The 22,554-nt window shown below is 40.4% G+C and overlaps 1 long non-coding RNA gene across 1 annotated transcript in view; it reads right to left on the minus strand.

The window, feature by feature from the left end:
- LOC125752653 (uncharacterized) overlaps window positions 1–14,603 on the minus strand; it is a 30,126-nt gene extending 15,523 nt beyond the window's left edge. Inside the window, exons 1-2 of the long non-coding RNA XR_007402669.1 lie at window positions 14,521–14,603; window positions 3,686–3,780 (exon numbers count right to left, since the gene is read on the minus strand). This is a non-coding gene — a long non-coding RNA (uncharacterized LOC125752653). The remainder of the gene's footprint in view (window positions 1–3,685; window positions 3,781–14,520) is intronic.
- Window positions 14,604–22,554: the final 7,951 nt, after the last annotated feature.

Here is a 22,554-nt window from a genome sequence, read left to right on the forward strand (position 1 = left end):
AGAAATGTAGTCTCTTGGAAGGCTTGGGTCTCAGTAACCCTAGGGACTTAGTACCCTAGGGAGGAACTGAGTCTCAGCACTGCCCAGCCCCTGAGACAAATGCCTCTTCATTTGCCACCCCTGGTGTCTCAGATCACCAGGCAAACTCCTTTCGGCTTTAAAAGCCAAGGCAAACTGCACGAGAGAGCAACCCCTAATGCTTTAGGCAGATTTGGGTCTCTGAGAGCGTCACCTGTGGGAGGAATAAGGGCTGATTCCTGGAGTCCTTGAGCTTCATCTTTTTCCACCTAGGAAGTCTGCTGTTACCAGAGTCGCGACAAAAAGCCCCCATTAGAGCTTATCCACGACAATTAGGCTCCAAGCCTTGTGTGTTTTAGACTTTAAACCAATTCCAGCAATCGGGCATGCTCTGCATGATACCTTGTTTGGCGCTGAGCTACTGAAAACCTGGAAACGAGTGGCTGACACACAGAAAGGGCTCCTTTGCCTGATGTACCCGATGGTACAGAGACAGGTAGTCCCAGGACTGCAAAAGCCGGAGCTCTGCAAGGTCATCAAGGACTCGGTTTTTTCTTCTCCGCCTTCTTCAGTGTGTGGCCTTTGCATTCATGTTTGCAAGATGCTGCTCCTCCAGGTGTCACACCTGTACTCCACACAAGAAGAAAGGGAAAGATCCAGAAGCCTTTCCCATAAAGCTTTGTCCTCTGTTGAGAAGGAGTGTGCTTTCTCCAGGTAAATCTGCCTCCAGTATCTTACCGGCCAGAACTGGGTAACACAGCTTTCCCCAGCTGCACATTCCTTGGAGAAGGGAAGATATTTATAAAGTAAACGGAGAACCTTGATCATCAGCTCCAACCAAGCTGGAGTCCCATTTCTGGTTGGGGGAAGGGGAGACTAGGTAGTGGCGAATGCTGAGCAGCTTCTGCCTGTTGTACAGAAATTTGACGAGACACAGAGAAGCATTTCTCCATTCTGCTCATCCAAGACTTACCTAGCCCTCCTCCCTCTTTCTCCTGATCGATACCTTATTTGAAATTAAAGAGGCTCTTGGCCTTACCTCGGTAGTTAGGTAAAGCAACTTCTAAGCTATATTCCTGAACTCTGGGGCTTCCTGAGGCAAATAACCCCCAAAACCATGCCCCCCTCCTTGGGGACACTTAGTATCCCTAAGAAAGAACATTTACGAGAAAGAAAAAAAATGCAAATAAGTTTTGAGGGCAGAAATTGAAAATGAGGTCTCGTGACAGACCGTGGGCATTTTATTTGGGTCACAAAGCAGGCCCTTCCTGTCCTCCCGAAGCCCCAGCCTTCAGCCATCAGTGCCCTGTGACCTGGTGCGTGCCCTGGGGGCAGCAGGCTCCCGGGTCTAGGGCCACGGCTCTTGGCCAAGGGCTCCGGGCACGGATTGCGGGGCCCAGTCCCCTTTGTCAAGGTCATGATCACCATCATGTGTTTCTGAGTGTCCCCGGGGGGCCTGGCACTGGCCAGTGCTTAATGTGTGCTGGGGGCTTCGCTCCCACTCAGCTTCTGTCTGATGACCAGCGGTAGCGGCCACTGCCATCAGCCCCCCAGAGCTAGAGCTTTCTGAGCTGTGCATGTTCCCCAAAGGCACCTGATGGGAAAGGGACCCCACCACTCCTTAGCTCCGTTGCTGCATCACGAACCGATTTGCTTCACATGCTCATTGGTGGGGTCCCATTTCCTTGATCATGGAACCCCATGAGGACATCGCTGAGTTCAAGGTTTGCCGGAAACTTCAGGACTTGCAGGAAAAAGACAGGGCTAAGACTTAGCAGTTCTGGGGACGGCAGGAGGGGCGGTCTAGTGCCTTCCTAGGGCAGCCCGCTGAAGGAATGATGAGTGCACAGATGTCATATGGGAAGCGGAGATGGTGAAAAAGTTTAGATTTAGTTGTCCAAAGTCCTATACGCTGGTGAAAGAGCAAAACTGAACATCGATGGGGGGTTCATACTTAGCTATCTTTCAACTACGGTCTATTGTCCTTTGAGAAGTGTCATGACACTTCACTGAGAGGTCACAAAACCCAACGCACATTGGTGACTTCAGTTTAACCTAAAGGACCGCACCTGTCAGTGACATGCGTGGCTGCCGTGCACGAGCAAGAACAGATGCTTTCCCAAGGCCAGAGAAGCTACTTATAAAGCATCAGGATGTGGGCACCTGGTGGCTCAGCGGTTGAGCGTCTGCCTTGGCTCAGGGCGCGATCCCGGGGTCCTAGGATCGAATCCCGCATCGGGCTCCCTGCATGGAGCCTGCTTGTGTCTCTGCCTCTCTCTCTGTGTCTCTCATGAAAAGATAAATAAAATCTTAAAAAAAGAAAAAGAAAAAAATAAAGAAAAAAGAAAAAAAAAAGAAAAAGAAAAGCATCAGGATTCGGGATGAAGGTATATTATTTCCTTCCAGGTGTATCGTATACTATGTTCTTTAGTGGAACTAAAATTGCACTGTATTCCGGTTTAATGTGGTTTATTTCCTCATACATATTTACATCTGTATTCTGCTCGCTTCCTCTACAAGCAAGTTCTCCATCATAACAATAGATCTTCTAATGGTCTATCCTTGCTCATAATGCTTCTTTTTTTTCTAGTAGCAATTTCCACTGTGACGCGCTATTTGACGTGTGCTTTTTTTCCTGTTGTTCAAGGGCTTTTGAGATTTCCATACTCCTTCACATCAGCCTCATCGTCTGGCATTATTTCTGGAGGACCACGGGCTGCCCATTTATTTCCCAAGTATGTTTCAGAATCCTTCATCTCCCCTCGGTATTTCATGATTGCAGATGGCTTTTCTGTAGCGTGTTTGTTTTTCTCAAAGTCTATACTTGTTCAAGCTTGATGCTCCAGCTCAACTCAATAATGATTCCGTAAGAACCTGAACGTTTGCAGATTGTGACCGCTACTGAGTCTAATTGTGCCTTCTGGTTCACAGGTGCCATGGCTTTCTTTACTTCTAATAATCTGTAATGATTTTAAACTTCATTGTAACTTCAAGGCATCTTGAAGATCTTTTCTGTATGTGTCTTTTACAGAATTTAGTTCTAGGGGTGCTCTTCCTTCTAACTGTTCTTAGCAATGGAAAGGACTTCTATTAAACACTAAAGATTACTCCTTTCCAGTTTCTTATCTGACACACTCTGGCTTTTAACCCACATTTCCCACCTGGCAACTTGAGATACACAACATGTTCATAGTTTTGCAAAGCATTTTCCAACAGTCTCCTACTGTCTTGATATTCAGGCACTGATGACAAGGACAGTTATTTAATAGTGCACTATTTTGCCATCCATCCTTTCCTACAATTACACGTTTAGTAGGAAAAAAATGATCAGCTATGCAATATAACCGAACAGAGACTAAAATAAAATCTAAAAGCAGATCTAACTGTACTTTTGAAATAAATGGACCATGTGGAGGAAAAGAGTCTTGCATGAGAGAAAAAGAAAAAAGAAAAAAGAAAACAAGAGTAAATGTAAAGGAAAAGTAAAGTAGCAACAGCTGTCTGTGATATACATGGAAATTAAACTTCATGTTCTTTGCATATTTTAAAATCATATGATCATGAAACAATTTTTACCCATTTGAAAGAAAACCAGCAAGCATTAGAATTATCCACAAGAAGAACTGAGTATATCCTGAACAAGGTAGCCTGAGATGTTGCAACTCACCCATGTCAAAATGATAGGTCAGAGAAGGATCCAGAAGAGCACACCTGACTTGGATGCAGGAGGCAGTGCTGGAGACCCAGGTTGGGTGAAGAAACCTGTTGATATCAAAAAAGGACAAGAAAGAAGGGACTTAAGTTGGGTATATATATATATGTCTGATGACCATGGGTTTTTAAGATATTTTGTGGTAAAGCAGGACTGTTCCATTTACCATGGATTCTGGTCGCGGGAATGCAATTAATAAAGCATATCATTGGAAATTACATTATATCACATGCTTTATTATCACTCAACACATATGTAATTCATATACTGGTGGGGGGGTGCAGAGAAGATAGTCTATGAAACAAAAGAGGCAGGAAAAGCCGGGGTGCCTGGGTGGCTCAGTCAATTTAAGCAGCAATTCTTGATTTTGGCTCAGATTGTGATCTCAATGTGAGATCAAGCCCAGTGTCAGGCTCCACACTCAGTGGGGAGTCTGCTTGAGAGCCTCTCCTTCTCCCTCTGCCCCTTCCCACTACCCACTGTGACATGTGCACACTCATGCATGTGCACTCTCTTTCATAAATAAATAAATAAATAAATAAATAAATAAATAAATAAATCTTAAAAAAAACAACAGGCAAGTAAAGACAATCCATTACTTCACAATTTTGGAAATTCTTGCACTGACATTGGGAAGGTTTATTTTTCTATTTTATATCAATTTCTTTTGTGATTTAAGCTTATTTGTTTTTGCATTATTTTTCCATCAATATAAACACATTTACTTCCTTTCATTCTACTACCTTTAAACACTTAACGTCAATTACATTTCCCTTTCCCTTCACATTTTGATTCTTTGAGCCTCCTTTTAATATCTCCTAAAAAAATAAAGCCTCCCAGCTAGTTGTTCACAGCTCGCCCACTCATGAAGAGCTATTTCTCAGGTCTGGAAGAAAATATGGTAGGACACTGATGGGTTCACTCACACAGCCTGAGAGCTTCCTTTGGACAGCATAGCAGTTAGGGAAAGCCAGGACTCTACCTCTCTGGGGATCCCAAACCCTGCCCACACAGAATGGTACAGACTTGAGGATTAGGCACCCAAAAGTAGGTTGTGTCATGGAGTCAGGAAAAGAGAAGGGAAATGTGAGAGTCCAAGAAAGGCTCCGGTGGCGATGAGGACAATGAACAATGAGTGGCTAATGTGAACGTACCAAGAATCTCTAGAGGTGATGCATGGCAGAGGATGCGAACATCTTGGTCAACAACAACAAAAGGGTCTTAGAAAGACAGTTCATAAAGAAAAAAAATTTTATACCCTGCAATTTTTACCTAAAGCTTTTGGAGACAATTGAAATGAGACTGGAAATTACCATCTAAGGTAAAAATATTTAGCACACAACCTTGGAAGAGAAATTGTACGAAATAAACATTTATTGACATTCAAATGGGTGTTAGCGATCTTTCTCTGTAAAGGTTCAGATAGTAAATATTTTAGATTTTGCAGGACATGAAGCAAAATTGAGGACAGTACATAGGTATATTTATATGACGAGAGAAAACAAATGTCCACCAATTCTTGTATTGATAAAATTCAAAATGTAATAATGATAATTAAGTTTGTTTTTTTAAAAACATAGGTCTACTAATGAGAAGAATGGAATCCTCTTTTGGGGGAGATAACATTTTGTTTAATTGAGGTTCAAACTTAGTTTTTGCTATCATCAAAATCAATTGCAGATTCATCCTTAAACTTGATCCATAATTAAACTTGAAGTATTTCATCTTCGAAGCTATCTTTTCTCTTTTCACACAGATAGGTATTGCCAAACACCAATGTCAATTTAGGAGCATATGATTTTAATTGAGCATATTTATCAGCTGGGAGGCATATAGAATTCTATTATATTTTCCTCTTGATATTTGATTTTAGCATGTCATTATATGGCATATTAGTAACTTCCAAGGGAAGATGAGGTGGAAGCTCTTCAACTGCACAGTTAATTGAATTTTGAAATATGAAGAGTTTTTTTTGCCCCTTGCATTTTGATTAAGGTCTGAAAAGCGCTGCTGGAAATAACATGGTTCGAACTTGGAAAATAGAGCTACTGCAAATTTGTGTGGGAATGGAGATCTTGTTTTTTTGTTTTAACTTTAAATAGTACATGACATGTATAAAGGAACTTTACACTACTGTGTTTCAAACAACATTAGTTGTCATAGAAATGCCTTTACCGTAGTATAAGTTTTGCACATAAGCCCTCTTTTACCTTGTAATTTTGTGTTGAATTCATTAAGAAACGTTATTAAGTCGGCACTAAAAGCTAATTTCCAACTAGCGTTTGAGAGCAGTTAAGGGTAGTACTTCCAACCACTTGAAAATATAAAAGCCATTCTCAGCTTGTGGGCTGTACAGAAACAGGCAGTTGATGGGATTTGGTCTCTGGGCCTTGGTTCGCAACCTCTGAATTATACCGATAGACCCTCTGGAGTCCGACTCCCTAGGTTTGAAATCTGGCCATACTCACCAAGGAGCCTCGTGACTTCAGGCTAATTATTTAATGTCTCTAAAGCCTCTAGGAGAGGAGAAAAATTCTCCACTTCATAGAGTTGAAAGGATTCAATGAAGGGAGCGCATGGGATAATATAAACACAATTAATAGTTTTCGATAGTAAAATAAAAACCCACCATAATGCTGCAAATAGATTTTAAAAAATTCAATCATGTAAAATGAGGGGGACAGAGTGAGGGGCAAGGAATGGAGTAGCTCTTGTCTTGGTAAAGCTAATGAGATGAACTCGGGTCAGCCCCCCGGGGAGGATATGTACCAATCACTCACCACCTTTCATCTGCATTCAAGTTGCTTAGGGACTTTGCTGTCCTACCTAGACATGCCCAACAAATCCAGCTTCACCAGTTCTGTGTGGTTCCCCAGCTCATCCCATTCTGCCTTTTTCCAGAAGAAAGCAGAGCATGATTCATGGGTTTTGCTTCTTTTCAGACTTCAAATCTGCCTTTAACGGTATTGAAAGTCCTTATATATGGCCTGATTGTGGGCCTGTCTCCTTCCACACTGGATGATCCTAAAAAGGTAGAGGTGTGCCTTCTTTATCTCTGTACATATAGAGATGACTACTGAGTAGTTCTTTGGAAAAAAGTGCTGAATCACTCAGCAAATGAACGAAGGAAGATTGTTATGAAAACAAAATAGTGTTTCATTGTTATTCCTCATGAACGACAACACTCTTCAGTCATTTCTTTCATTGTGTTTGCTATCATTATATTCTTTTCTATATTGTGATACTTATTTATAAACTAAAGGACAATCCTTTGGAGAAAGAGCACATAGATTAACACGTGTTCATGTTCAGATCCCAAATTCGTCATGCAAAAGCTGTGTGAACTTACACAAAAATTTCACTTCTCTGTTCTTTCCTGATCTAGGAGCTATCTTTAAGGTCAAATTTGATTCTGGGATGCTCGGGTGCCTCAGGGGTTGAGCGCCTGCCTTCAGCTCAGGCCGTGATCCTCGGGGGCCTGGGATCGAGTCCCACATCAGGCTCCCTGCGTGGAGCCTGCTTCTCCCTCTGCCTGTGTCTCTGCCTCTCTCTGTATCTCTCATGAATAAATAAATAATATCTTTAAAATGAAGAAAAGATCAAATTTAATTCTGAAATTCTATAGCAGTTTTTACAACCTAAAGTTTAACGTTGATTTTAGATTCTGTATTATACACTTATTTTTTTTTTTTAAATTTCTGAGATTTAAATGAGGACTTAAAAATGTCTCGACTCCACACTGCCTTAGGAGTTGAATAGCACCCTTTTATTTTTGGTAGAAATACTTAGAAAAAAACATATATGGTATATGATTATTACATTTTGTTAAATCTCCCTGAGGTTTTTTTTTTTTTTAATATACCCAACAGCGGTCTCCCTTGATGTATAGCTGAAATTCTTCATCTGGCTTTTTAAATCATATTCAAACATCACTGCCAATAAGACCAGTGTCTTAGCTGTGGCTTTCCACTGCTGTCAGCAGCCCAAACCGAAAAGGACTCATCAGACCTGGCGGGAGGAGCCAAGCTAACTTCTCTCCCACCTCCTAGAGATGTGCTTTATCCGAGGGACCTCAGATATTAAAGAAAAACTCTCATCCGGTGTGTATATGCGCTTTTCTCTTCATCAGCTCAATGTTGAGTACTGGTTTTTGATATTTATTACTGGAAACAGAATCGGTCATTGCTATACACCTGCGACAGCACACATCCTTCTTCTTACGACAGTAAGGAGCATGCTTTAGGTTTCCAGGCGTTTCTGCTTTCCCAAGGCAGGACCATGGCTCCCTGGCTCCTTCCTGCAGTGTTCCCAGCCCCTAGCTCAGAGCCTGACACATAACGCGTGACTCCAACAAATATGCACCACATGAGAGCATGGATGAAAGCAGTATCACGTCTGATGCTCATGGCATTATCCCCATTAGACAGATGGGGAAAGGAAGGATCAGACAGGTTAATTAAGGAATATTCGACAAGGTCATGGGGATGATAAAGTAGCAGTGCTGAGACTGAGATCCTCTCCTTGGGCTGGAGAGCCATGATCTTTTCAATCCCTGTAGGCTGCTTCTACCTGGGAATCATTAAAGCTGGGCAGGGTTTTAGAGCTGACCTACCAAGTCACGGGACTTGCAGAAGATTGTATTAGGAATACTTCATACACTGTCTCTAGCAGTTTTATGATGTTGAGACTCACAAAACTGCCATGAACCTCCTCAGCACAAAAGCACCAGGAAGGCCAATTGAGAAACTTGCCACAAACTTTTAATGTGTGTCTGTAGAGGATTAGGGCGCCTGTAAACATTCTGGGGCACCCCCCCCCCCACCAGGGAGTTTTGGCAGGATCCGATTTCCCACAACTGTTCAGAAGTTCCATGAAGTTAGGAACATTTCTGTGCTGCTTAGGCAAGTGTGTTATCTACAGGCTCGAATTTCTAAGGTCCAAGGAAAGGAAATGGTGATGGAAACTTTCTCTGGGGGCTTTGTCTGGTAGAAAGCAAGCTCACTCATCCCAAACAAACCATTTCGAAGAGAGCAACAATTTTGTTGACTGCATTTAAAGATAGAACACGCAGTTCCCAGATGCAATTGCCGTTTTCCAAAGGACAGTTTTATTCTTTTCAGAAATGCCTTGGTGATTTTTTTGTTGTTGTTGTTTTGTTTTGTTTTGCTTAGAAGCACTGCTTAGTGTGCCTCTTTCCTCTTTAGTCAACACGAAAAAGAAAGAAAAGAACAAGAAGCAATGGAATGATCCTCTGATGGCCTCAAGGCAGTGGATTGAGGAAGTCTCTTAAATACAAACAGGTACTCTAGGGTGACACTGGCAAAGACTTCTCCAATCAGGCTGAAATGCTCTTCAAACACTGACCCCGTCAGTCTGACTCAGATTAAGTGTTTTCTTTTTTTTTCTTTTTTCTAGAAGATGTTTATTTTCCATAGTGTCTTTAAGAAATCCCTCTGAAAGTACTGAAATCTCAGTAATAAGATGTTAATATCTTACATTAAGAATTGGATTACATTTACTTACAGTGGCCAATCTTGGGTTCTATTACATTCAGCATATGAATTTTTTTTCTTTTGATGACCACTGTTCTTAAAATTATCTATTAATTAAAATTACCTATTCCATGCTTTCTAAATCTGAGCTATCAGCCCTTAGTGTGTGTGTGTGTGTATTTTTAGAGAGGAAAATGTGTGTGTGTGTGTGTGTGTGTGTGTGTGTATTTTTTTAGAGAGGAAATTCATAGGAATTTAGCACCAGGACCAGCAACTGAATGAGTATTTTTGGACATTTGTCCAAACTGTTTGAGCTGTGGAGGGGAGGAAAAATAATTTTCCCTCTACCCTTCGGAGTTCTTAGCTGAGATCCCTGTGATAAAAGGCAGATTAACAAGAGTAGAACAAATACCTGATTAACAGGTATACCTCAGGTATGCATGAGAGGTGCCCAGGGATGATGAGGAACCCTCTGAGATGGTCTAGAATTCAGGCTTCAATATCATTCTAAGAGAGAAAGGGAAGGGGAGGCAGGTCTCTTGGGGGAGAAGTGGTTTTTGGGAAAGATAAACGGGCCGTTGGAGAACAGATGGGAGGTGTGATAGTTTGTGACAAAGTGACTTCTAGGCCACTCTCCTGTGACAAGAATAAGTCTTTGCTGGTTGATGATGCGTCGAGGAGGGGGATTTATGACAATTGGTTCCTTTTGGAGGATCTGTATTAAGGCAGATAAAGGAGTTCAGAGAGAGCCTCTCCCTGCATTTGCTGCTTCTCGAGTGCTTTCAGTTCAAAATAATCAGTATGCCATAGTGGCATATTTTGGGGTGGTGTATTACGCCACTCATCGCCTACTTTGCATCTTTCATATATTCCTTGTAGGTTGGACATAAATGCTTCAAATATGGGTAATTGCTTAGGAAGTGTGATTTTCCCAGTTTAATTAATCAGTTCACAACTAACTTTGTGATGATGTTTATCGATGTAAAATTTATATTCTAAAGGATCTTCACTTTGGGAAAATTAAGATGGGTTTAAATTTGAGGTTTGTTTATTTTGGGCATCTTACTAGATTAGGAACTTTATTAATAGCTATTCTCTATCATTCATGGCTGTCTCCTCAGAACTTCATTGATGACTGACCATATTAAACACTCAGTAAAGTTTTGTCAAATAACTGAATGAAAGGCAATTAAACCATACACATCACATGTCCATCTCGGGGTCAGCACACTAAAGTCAAATCTGGTCCATGGCCTGTTCTTATATGCCCTGCAAGCCAAGAATGCTTTTTTTTACATTTTTAAAGGCTTATAAAAATAATGATGGAACATATGTGGCAGAGACTATATGACCCACAAAGCCTAAAATATTTACTATCTGTCCCTTTACAGAAAAATGCTTGCAGACCCATCTCTACTCTTAAGTATAGATCTTCTCTTTTTTTTTTTTTTTTCTTTTTTGGCATATTCTTTAGTCAGAACTCAGACGAATTTGTAGAGCAAGGCTATCCAGGAAGGTAGACCCTGGAAACTGCCTATTCAAAGTCATTCTCCCTCACTCCTGTTAACAGAACTCTTATTTTGTTTGGCTTATGTTGTACCTACCTCTAGGGATGAAATGTGGTAGGTCAAATCCTGTCTCAGCCATTCCATCTCGCTTTACTAGTGATTTGTCTGGGTAAATATGTGACTGAGTCCCAGAAGATGAAACTGAAGGGGGGAACGTCCAGAGAGACATCTGGGGGAGATTTTCCTCCTCCTTTAAAAGAAAACATATAGGAAGGAATATACATGTCTGCTCCCACTTTGTTCCTTGGGAACCTGGTTATGTGTAGATGTGTTTTGGATCTTTGACAGTCATCTTCTGACCATGAAGGAAAAACCAAACAACTGATAGTTCTGCTGACCTAAAATTTGATCACTGATGGGTTGCTGGACTCACCTCCAAACCACGTACCTCCAGGCTTCCCACGTGGTGACGCTTCACAGCTTTATGGTTTAGCCTTTGTTAACTGTGTGCTCTGATACTTGCTGCCAAATATCCTAACTGATTCCTTCAGGTTTTCAGTCTAATAATGAACTAGATTAAATTATTAAGTTTGTTTGGAATGAGGAGCTTTTTCAAATGATTTGGAGTCACAAATGAAATTTCAATATTATCCAGACAAGGACTGCTGATACCCAGTATTGCATAATCTTGGAAGTAACCACTTGGTCTTAGGTTTGTATGAGAAAGGTAGCCACTTGGAGAGCAGAGTGGATTTCACCATGGAGAATTAATTTAATTTTCCCATCTGATTAAGAAGCAACGGTGTGGGGCACCTGAGTGGCTCAGTCGGTGAAGCATCTGCCTTCGCCTCAGGGTCCTGGGACCAAGACCTGCATCGGACCCTTTGCTCAGTGGGGAGCCTGCGCCTCCCTCTCCCTCTGCCTGCTTCTCCCCCTGCATGTGTTCTGTCTCTCAAATAAATAAATAAAATCTTCTTTTTAAAAAAAGGAAGTAACTGTGTGTAAAGAAGCGTGTGTGTTTATGTGTTTATGTGCTCGTTCTGTGTGAACATAGGATGCACGCACCAACTCTATCAGCTGTTGGTCAGAGTACAACAGACTAGGAATTCAGAGGGGAAAAGCCACTGACCTCTCACTAAAGATGTTACAAATCCACGCTCCAGATTTAATGTTCTTGAATTTCATTAAGAACCCGCAAGTTCTCCCCTAACGCTTGTTTCAGAATGGATAAAAATGCAGCATTACCGTGATATTATCTTACCCTATTTCTTTATTTTGACATCCCAACTTGGTAACTGTATTTCGCACCCACATAGGAAACTTTGCAGGGCTCACAAGCGCAGAATAACACTTTTCAGACTTCTAGTGACTCTACATTAGCTTTGTTAACTATGGCAATCCTGCTACAAACTAACATTCATTTAGTTTGCATGTTTTTTCAAACTTTTCAAGTAACTCATCATTGAGATGATATTTTTCTCAGTTTTGTGCATATCTTATCCTTCTATGTATATATCTCTATGTATCTATGAATAACACTTTGGATGGACATTCCATATGCCCACCCATCTCTGACTTGAATTACCTCCTAGTATTAATTGGAGAACCTATAAAATTTCATGCATTCTTCTATTTCTGTCCATTGTTGCAAAATTCTAACTACCTGGTAGGGGTCCAGAGTTCCTGAATTTGTAAAGAGACAGCTCCCTGGTCCCCACTAAGCTGCTTTCATAAAACAAATTAAGAAAGGAACACTTATTTATCTAAAGGAAGAAAGGGGTACATTTCCCATAATGAAATCCTAACATGTACCTAGTACTTTATGGTATAAAGTGCATTCATATTTCTTACATTATCCTCATAAAAACTCCATAAAGTCACAAAGTACTGCTTTTTGTGTCCATTTCATATTTTTAAAACAGAGGCTCATAAAATTTAAAAGATTTGCTCAAGTCACTGTCCTGCAAAGAAACACATTCTGACTCTCCACGCGGATCTCCTAATTCTACTGTCTCCCAGAAGTGGGCCATTTGAACCATTTTTTGTTTGTTTGTTTGTTCAGTTTTGGTATCACCACCAGCTTTTTGAATGACTTTTGGAAGTAATTAATTTTGAAATAGAAATTTTGTCAAAGTTTGCTAATTAATTAGGCTGGCTGACACCTGACATTTCCACTGAACTCGGTGAGCCTATTTAAAAATATGTCCATCAATTTCTTTTTTTATAAACCTACAGAAAAAGTAGTTCACCACATATTAGAAATGCACAGAAATAGTCTGGAAATGTTTGAATACTGTGCATAAAATCAGTGTAGTACATACAACTACAAATTCTATTGGTATAATATGTCAAATGCCAACATCAGTTGAAGATTATAACAGAAAGTCTAAACATGAAGTTCCCCAGTGAATTTATGTTGCTATCTTCGTTGGCTTATATTTTCACCATATGTCAGAATTCTGTTTACCTGACCCCAGGCTTTACTGGTGGTCCACATATGTGCAGTGTTCATTCCATTTTAATTAACCTCAAGACTCTAGTTTACGTGGCAAAGCTGGGCTCCCTAATTATTTTCACGAAACTAGTGATCTGCCCAGAAATGAAGGGAGAGAGAAGATATAAAGTGTTAGAGATGTTGCTAAATCTCATAGACCGGCATGGGGACTAGGAAATATAACAAATTACTGGTTTTTTTTTAAAAGACTTGTCCATATTATTTAATTTTTGTTGCAGGTGTTACAGTTAACTCTAGAAATGACTCAGGGGCTAATTCTTTTTGTACACTGGTCTCTAAATATATATGCTTTAGAGTGCATTAAAAAATATGCCCTAAGGTAATATTTTTCATCTTCATAATATATGTGAAAAATTCTTTTTTTTTTTTAATCCTTTGAGGATAGCTAAGACCGGGAACTGAATTCACTGTTACTCACATGCTGGCCTCGGCAGAGAAAGGCCAGGATTATCTTAGAACTGCGGCTTCATTATTGAGATAAAATGGAGGAGACTTTACTGCTCTTTATGTAATTAAATGCAATCATTATTATGAAAAATTTTCTGCACAGCTGTTAGGTTGAAACAAAATTTGCATTATCAGTAATCCCTTTATATCTTTGACATGATTCATAGCTTCTCACATATTCCCTGGTCTGAAAATGAAATAGAATTTGAAACCTTCCATAGGTAAACATTGTGTATTTGTCTTAATATCGATCCTGTAGCTTGTTTTTTAATTCAGTGAACATTCAAATGGTTAAATTGTCAAATCTGGACAATATATCCTTCCAGGGACTCACAGATGAATGGTCAAGATATCAGGCAGGCCATAAAATGGTTCGGTTTAGTCTCAAACTTTAAGGTAAGAGTCTCCAAAGAGGGTGTTGATTAGGCCACCCTGACGTCATAAGGTGTATGTTAGAGCAGAGGTTATGTCGTGCTCCAAAATAGGGACCTGACTACATCCATGGTTAGAGATCTGGTGATTGACATATTACCTGATCTACTTGACCAAATCTGACAAAAATTCTCCAATATGTTTACTAGTATTACAAACATATTTAATTTCCTGTGATTGTCTAAATCTCCAATGATTCTCAATGCAGGCAGGGAAGATAGAGGTACACTGCACTGGGGACCTTGCAACCCCATGTATCAATACAAGCTCAGGAATGGGTCCATGCTCAGACCTGAGAGGTCTGTGAATGTCCTTTTCCAATCCCATGGGAAGTGGCCCTATACCTTTTGGGGAAAGACTGAGCAATCCCAAAGTCCTTCTTTCAGGGAATCTTACTCTTTATCTGAGGGACTCTTGGTCTTGAGAAGTGATGTATGTCAAAGAGTTGGATGGAGTGGCCTTCTACTGGCTTGATGATGTCACAATCAGGCTTTTGCTGGCAACACCAGAGTGTGTGTGTTTGCTCAGATCAAGTTGGACTGTAGTAGTCGACCAGGAGATACCATGGTTAATTAACAACTACTAAAAATACCTATGGGGCAGATTGTTCTAATGACCTTTCTGTTCCCACTGCCTGTTTTGTAATCATGAGCACTTTGTTTCCAGCAGTCTTTCCCACTGTGGGACCCAACCATCCACACTGAAACCAGAGAGCCTACTTCCATGGCAGGATTCTCTACCTTCTCTGGCTTCCTACTAGAAACAGCCATTATACCATCTTGCAAGGTACTGGGAATACCTTTGATAAAAATGCATATTTAAAGATGTTTCATTTAGAAATTATTTCCAACTTCCAAAAAAGGTGCAAAAATAAGCATATACAACAATATTTCCTTCCTTGGGTATCTTTGTTGTTAACAGTTTCCCCCCTTTGCTTTATCATTTGGATTTGCTTTCTCTTAAATATTTGGGAGTACCTTGCATACCCCTTGGTCCTTTACCACTAAATAACTTATTTCCTAAGAAGAAAGATATACTCTCATGTCACAACTGGACAGTTCCTCTCTTTGGTAAATCTAACAGTAATTCAATACTTTAGTTTCATCCTTATTCCAGTTTTGTCACACCGACCCAGTAACACTCTTTATTCAATTTGTCTGTCCTCAGTATAAATACTCTAGGATCTGGTATTGCACTCAGTGGTCGTGTCCTTTTAGACTCATTTAATTTGGAACATTTCTAAGGCTTTTCTTTGCGTTTTATTACATTAGCATTTAGGCAAAATTCAACCCTCCCCCACCATTTAAAAAAAATGAACACAATATTCCTCTTTTTGAGTACATTTGATGTTTCCTCATAATTAGATTTAGGTTATTTATTCCCAGCCAGAGTATGACACAGAGGATATTGTGGCTGAGATGTCCCTCTCAGGGTATCAAATAAAGAGGCACACAATGTCTGTCTACATCTTTTTCACCCAGGTCAAGGTGTTACCTCATTTCTCCATTGAATTACTACTCTTTGCCTTGCAATTAAGAAATGATCGGTCGAAGGATAATTAAAGATGATACTAATACTTTGCTCCTTATCAGAATCTATTCCTCTAGTTTTAGCATCAATTGATGATTTTGCCTGTACCAATATTTGTAAGTACAATTGCAAAATGTTATTTTTTCCAACTGCAGCATTCCCCTTGCGTTGACCAGTCCATATGTGTCATTCTTCTATAGCAAAGAGCCCCTGTCTTCTTATTTCTTTATTTATATATTTTGTGCATAAAAGTATGTATGTTGTAAGTATATGTATTTTGTGTGAGTCCATACTAAAATAGGGAATATTTTAGAAGTGTAATATGCATGTACTTATATATGTTATATTAATACTTATTTATATTTATGTATTTTGGTATAGGCTCATAGTTTTCCACATTTATTTATTTATTTATTTATTTATTTATTTATTTTAGAGAGAGAGAGAGAGAGAGAGAGGGAGCACACACAAGTGGGGCAGAGGGAGAGGGAGACAGAGAATCTTACACAGGTTCCACACTCAGTGTGGAGCCCCTTGTAGGCTCAATCTCAAGACCCTGAGATCATGACCTGAGCTGAACTCAAGAGTCAGACACTTAGCAGGCTGTGCCACCCAGGTGCCCCATAGCTTCCCATCTTTTCCCCCAGTGGTTTATAACATATTTCTGTCTTTAATTATTTTGTTTACCAATTTGTATTTTAAATGGTTAGATAAAGGGAGGATCTTCTAAGCCTCCTCAGGAGAAGTTCTTATAGATAGAGTGATTTAGGGGCACAGCAAATAAATCCATTCCATTCTTGTCTTTCTAAGTTTTCAAATTCTTTCTTGCATAATGCAAGAATGATTTTAGGTACCTCACCTTTATTCAGTACAGTCCACCTACTGAGTCCAGGTCCAGGAAACTAAGCAAGCCAGCATTTCAAGCCAAACTGGAAAGCTTGAGTTGGCATTAGAGTGCATCTCTGGAAGGTATGCCTGTATTGATATACTTGGCCCAATCTATAGTTATATTTCTCTTTCCCTTGTTTAGGTCTCTTAGAACCCATCCTCATACATATTCCTTAGTTTTCTGATACTACATATTAGCCAAATCCTGGATCTATTTTGATATGTAATGTAATGCCTTCCATGTTAGCTTCTGTGTTTTTCTCCCTGGGACAAGCTGAGAGCCAACTCTTGTCATATGGGTAGTGTCTATGAGGGGCAGCAGGGGCAGGGTTGGGGGAAGGGTATCGTCATCCTTTCAAAGGGGAAGGTATCACAGGGTCTCCAAGCAACTCCAGTTTGTGTCATCAGAGGGGAGGAAGAACTGTTTCTGCTGCCAAAGAGATTTTCTCTGGTCTTTAGGGATACAGAGTAGTCGGGTTCATCTGAATTCACTAAAATGTCTTCAGTCAGAATTTTACTCTTAATAAACGCTCAGGCTTTGACTTAAGAGGCACGATGAAGCTTTGCATTCAATTTATGTTTGATTTAGAAAATTAAAGGAACTGACTCTGTCTGATTTCTGGCTTGACATGTCAGTGTCGTGGCTGCAAGAGATCATGATAGATGTTCCTTAATTTTCTAACCATGTCTCGAGCTGAGAATTTAAAACCCAGAGGTCTTTTCTTTTTTTCTGTTCTTTACACTCTCCAGTGTCATGAGAAATAGCTAGAGGTCTGTATTCTTGCTTTCCTCCACCATCAGCCATCACAGAGATCACTTGGTGTGCCCACACCCTCCCTTCGTAGGCGCTTGATTGCAAGAGGCTAACTGTGATCATAGAAGTCACTGTGCTATGGGCAGGCAGTTTCTAGTTCCTCGTGGTTTGGGGAACTATCCCTGTTTCATTCCCAGATAGGTCTCGCTACTTCTAGTACTAGACTCTGTGTCACTGGGGACTCAGTATAAAAACAGGATTTAGTCTAATTTTTTTAGAAGTGGAAAAGATGAAACACAGAGAATCACAGGCTTACGTTAAGGAAAACTGGAAGGTTAGTGTCTAGACGAACCACCGCAAATGAGGTCTATGATCAGGAACAGATCCATAGGGTGCGATCATGAAGACAGGAATCAGAGGTCCAGTATCAAGGGGTGAATATCACTGCTGCCTCTCATACGACTCCCTATCCAAACAAAACAAACAAGAAGGACAATTAACAAGGCAGAAAATCTTCAAATTTCCATGACCTCATTAGCCAGGAAAACATCAAAAGGAACAAGAAAATGGTTTCAGCGTTATCACTTACTAAATCTCACTCGAGAGCATTTTTTTTTTAAAGAATTCATTTATTTATTCATGAGAGACACAGAGACAGACAGAGACACAGGCAGAAGGAGAAGCAGGCTCCCTCTCCCTGCAGGGATCCTGATGTGGAACTCGATCCTAGGACCCTGGGATCATGACCTGAGCCAAAGGCAGATGCTCAACCACTGAGCCACCCAGAGGTCCCTCACTCAAGAGCATTTAATCCGAGGAACCTATTCTGCATCCAGAACGTGAGCTGCAGTGGGTAAATGCTGCTTTCAGCTTTTCCAAATCTCAATAAGAATTGGGGTGAAATCTACTTGGAACGAGGCGACGCGATGTTCAGCGTGGCTCACCAGTGAGAGCTGCCACACTTAGACTCAGGTGCAATCAAACCCATTTATCTATTTTTAATGAGAGTTGTAAGCAGTAAATACTTGACTCAAATCTCACACTGCATACTTCTGAATCATACAAAACTCATAACATGGATGATTCGAACTTCCTTAGACTGAAGTCTATGACACTTATCTCCCCCTTTTGTTTAATATTCTTAAATCATGAAAATAAATGGCACCTAGCTTACAACTGAAGTGATTTTGATATTTAGTCTTATACTTAATGGTGATGCATTTTTCTTTTCTAATAAAGCCTTGATGTAGTCAAGTCAATTACACAGTAATTGCATATGACTCATTAACATATCTGCAGCTTGGGCATCGCAAAAACAGCTGATTTTTTAACAGAATGGCAAGTCAGATCCAGTCCACCCCAGAGGATGGGAGAGTCTTACCTTCTCACCGAGGTGATTGGGCCAAACTGTGTGTGCTGACCCCATGTCACAGTCTCAGCTGCTAACTAAAGGAATGGCTAATTAACTGTATTTGTTGATAAAATTGTAAGCATACCTTTTACATTGTTGTTGTTGTTGTTAACCGGGACTGTATTTTTTTAACGGAGGTAGAAAATCATAGGGAAAAAAAAATGAAGACTGTAACTGTAGGCTAATTGGCTTTGAAGCTTTGGGGGATTCATTTTATTGTGGAAGATTCCACTGAAAGGCAAATGCTCATCCACAGCATGAAAAGTATCGACCACGGAAACCACAGGAGAAAGCTCAACTGGCTTGCAACGCAATCAGATTCAGAGGTGCATTTACATAAACCAACTTTCACTGTCTTTGTTTTATTTATACTTGTTTATCTCTTCTAGGCAAGGACTTACTCATGACTTGAAAAAAGAACTCAGGGGCGCCTGGGTGGCTCAGTGGTGGAGCAGCTGCCTTCAGCCCAGGGCATGATCCCGGGGTCCTGGGATCGAGTCCCACGTCAGGCTCCTCATGGGGAGCCTGCTTCTCCCTCTGCCTGTGTCTCTGCCTCTGTCTCTGTGTCTCTCATGAATAAATAAATAAAATCTTAAAAAAAATACTCAGTGAGAGGGGGAAAAAGAGACAAAGAGAAGAGGAAAGAACTTTTTTAAAAGTATCTTTGCTTTTATTTGAGCGCTTGTTTGAGGGTTTCCATTTTGTGGTACATTATTTTGCTGTATTTTGCCTTTTAATTTATGCTTGCAAACTTATATTAGTTAATATATTAACCTTTGTAATTCTGGACAAAGCGTATTTATCCTCCAAGCTTTGATACGAGAAGAATCCTCTCCATCAGGGAATAAAGAAAATAAGGTAATAAGGTGACATGTTAGAGTCAAGTTTTCAATTATCACCTGGCCTTTCGTGTAGGAGAAGCTGACACTTGAGAACATCTTTCCGAGGCAAAATCCTCTCTGGGGCAGTCAGCCGTGTTGGGGCTGTGAGTACCATTGGTGTCATGGGGACCCAGACATCTTCTCTTCTGATCAAGTAAATCTAGAAGATTCCCTCCATTCTCCACGTTTCTCTGGGTGATGCAGATGAATCTCTGGAAAGATAACCTTAAGAGATACATAGCACAAAACTTTAGACATTAATTCACATGGTACTTTTCTAATTGAAAATACGTAGTTGTGGTGATGTCACCACAATCAGACTATGACCCAACTATAGAGACACAGAATAGGACACACGCAAAACTATCACTGTAGCAAAGCAGAAGAGGGATCTGACTTTCGCTGCACTGGACTGTGCATCTACAGAGCACATAACTATGCATTGTGCTTCTCCTGTGATCGAGCTACAGGATCAAGAGAATGAAACATGATATTTGACTCTCGAAATCAGCAGTGAAAAGCAATGCTTCTGATAAGTGAGTGCAAAGACTCTGTGGGGTTGCATATTTGAAAGGAGGACAAGTCTCCAGAGGATACACTCCCACAAGGCTTTACTAGACAGAAAGGGTATGGAAGAGCAGGAGAAAGAAATCCACAGGCAATCACGAATCATAATGAAGTCCACACATCTCCAGGCCCAGTCCATCAATGTCCTTCCTCAGTCACAGAAGATGAACCTCATCTGTGGATACAAAGCACCTAGATACATACGAGGTATCTTGGTGTCCGGGGAGTCCAAGCTCCAGTTTACCAGAGGACGTTGAAAGCCCCGCATCATACCAGCAAGGTAGGTTGGATAATCGGGTCAGCCAGATGCAACTATCAACCTGAGCCTGCTTTGCAAACCCTACGAACACATATAACCAAGCCCCCAGCACTACTAATTTTGAATGTTTACTTCTGTTGTCTTGATTTGAAATATATCTGTGTTTCTGGATTCCTGACTTTTATCCTCATCCGACTTTTATTCTCAAAATCCTTTATTCCCCTGACCCTTTTCTCCTCTTGGCTCTTGGCCTAGTGTAATGATTTGGAAGAGAAAATAAGAAGATTACAGACATAAAACTGCATCTTTTCTGTCTGCAAGTTGTTTTTTTTTTTTTTTTTTTTTAATCAACACGTTTGTGATACATTGTTTAAGCTGATAGATGAGAATTTTGGGATAAAGAATATAAAATGACTTATTTGAGATGGAGGCAAGAGCATAATTGCTTTATATGATATTTAGATGTAGGCCATTCATTGTAAATCTATCAATCATACGTGGAGAAGAGCTTTTGGTCACATGGCATTCATGGTGGCAAGTTTCTATCTGCATTACTGATATTTCCATTCCCCTTTTCTTTTCTTTTCTTTTCTTTTCTTTTCTTTTCTTTTCTTTTCTTCTTTTCTTTTCTTTCTTTCTTTCTTTCTTTCTTTCTTTCTTTCTTTCTTTCTTTTTTTTTTTTTTTTTTAGAAAACCTAAGAGATCTTATTGGTAATATTAGAGCTTTTAACTTTGAATATAGCTAGTCTGCACCACCATGTGCCACAGAGAACATGCGTGATTACATGCCATTGTAATGTCACTGAGGTCACCTGGGTTGGAACAAGATTTCCTTGTCACTGCAATGGCCCTCAACACTCCCTGCAGCATGGATGGCTGATTCTCATTTACTTGTCTGTCTTACAAAAGCTGATTTGACTGTGCCTGTTGACCCAGGGTATTTCTCAAAGTTGCCAGAAAGAACATAATTGGCATTTTCAGCTTGCTTAATGTCCTGACGAAGTTCAGTATCTCCCAAGTGTTTTCTACAGAAACCAACTCTTGGAATAAAGACTTTCTTGGTTCACAAGGAGGCATATGACAAGAACAAGAACAAAATTAAAATTAGTTGAGTACTCGCCATGCATCAAGCTCTCAATTATACAAATTACATCATTTAATCTTTAACAATTTTACAGGACAATACCTATTATTATCACCATGTTACAGATGTGGAAACTAAAGCATAGAAAGGCCTCGTAATTTTCCCAGTTGCGCACAGTAGGGGACACGTGAGCTGGTGTTTAGACAGATATATCGATGAGAAGGTCCCAGAGTCCATGCAAGATGAAACAAAGCAAGAAAAACCTTAGCAGCAATAATTTTAAAAGTTCTTAAACCATGGTTCTTTATATATAGTTGTCCATGGAATGTGCCTTATGAGTAACACCCATTACTACGGAGTACACTTTGGGAAATGATTCATTTGAGTTAGGGAGGCTGTCTATGCTGTCCCTGCAGACCCCACATATGTTCTGAGGTTGCAGTGTTGCTTAGGGAGCCTTGACCAAATGGGTCTGGAACTTTCCAGGGTAAAGTGGAAGGTTCAAGATAGCTCATCACATTTACTCTAGAAATCCATAAAGAATTCAGGATAAGCCCTCAGATTTCCCACTCTGACTGTGAGCACGTTCCATAAAGGCAGGAAGGTTTGTCCGTGTTTACCCCTGAGCATTAGCGTAATGCCTAGAACATGGCAGGTACCCAAAAGACGATGAATAAATGAATTCAATAGCTACCACAGATCCTAACTTTACTATGTACCAGATTTGTTCCAAACTCTGGAGTGTGGAGGAGATTGCCAAGTAGAATGGGAAGGGATATCAAACGTGTGTTACACGCATCCCCTGTCCCTGTTACTTCTCATTGTTATTCCACAACATTCAGGAAAATTAAGGCCCATGTTCCACCCAACTAGAACAGTTCCTTAGGAGGGCAAGGAGAAGATTTTCGTTCACTAATTTAGATAGTGAATATTTGTTTAAAGATTGATTTATTTACTTGAGAGAGAGAGAACGTGCATGTGTGTGTGCGTGTAGGCACAAGTGGGAGGAGGGGCAGAGGGAGAGAGAGAGAATCTCAAGCAGACTCCCTGCTGAGC

This window comes from Canis lupus, chromosome 16 (genome assembly GCF_003254725.2).
Source record: "Canis lupus dingo isolate Sandy chromosome 16, ASM325472v2, whole genome shotgun sequence".
Lineage (NCBI taxonomy): Eukaryota > Metazoa > Chordata > Mammalia > Carnivora > Canidae > Canis > Canis lupus.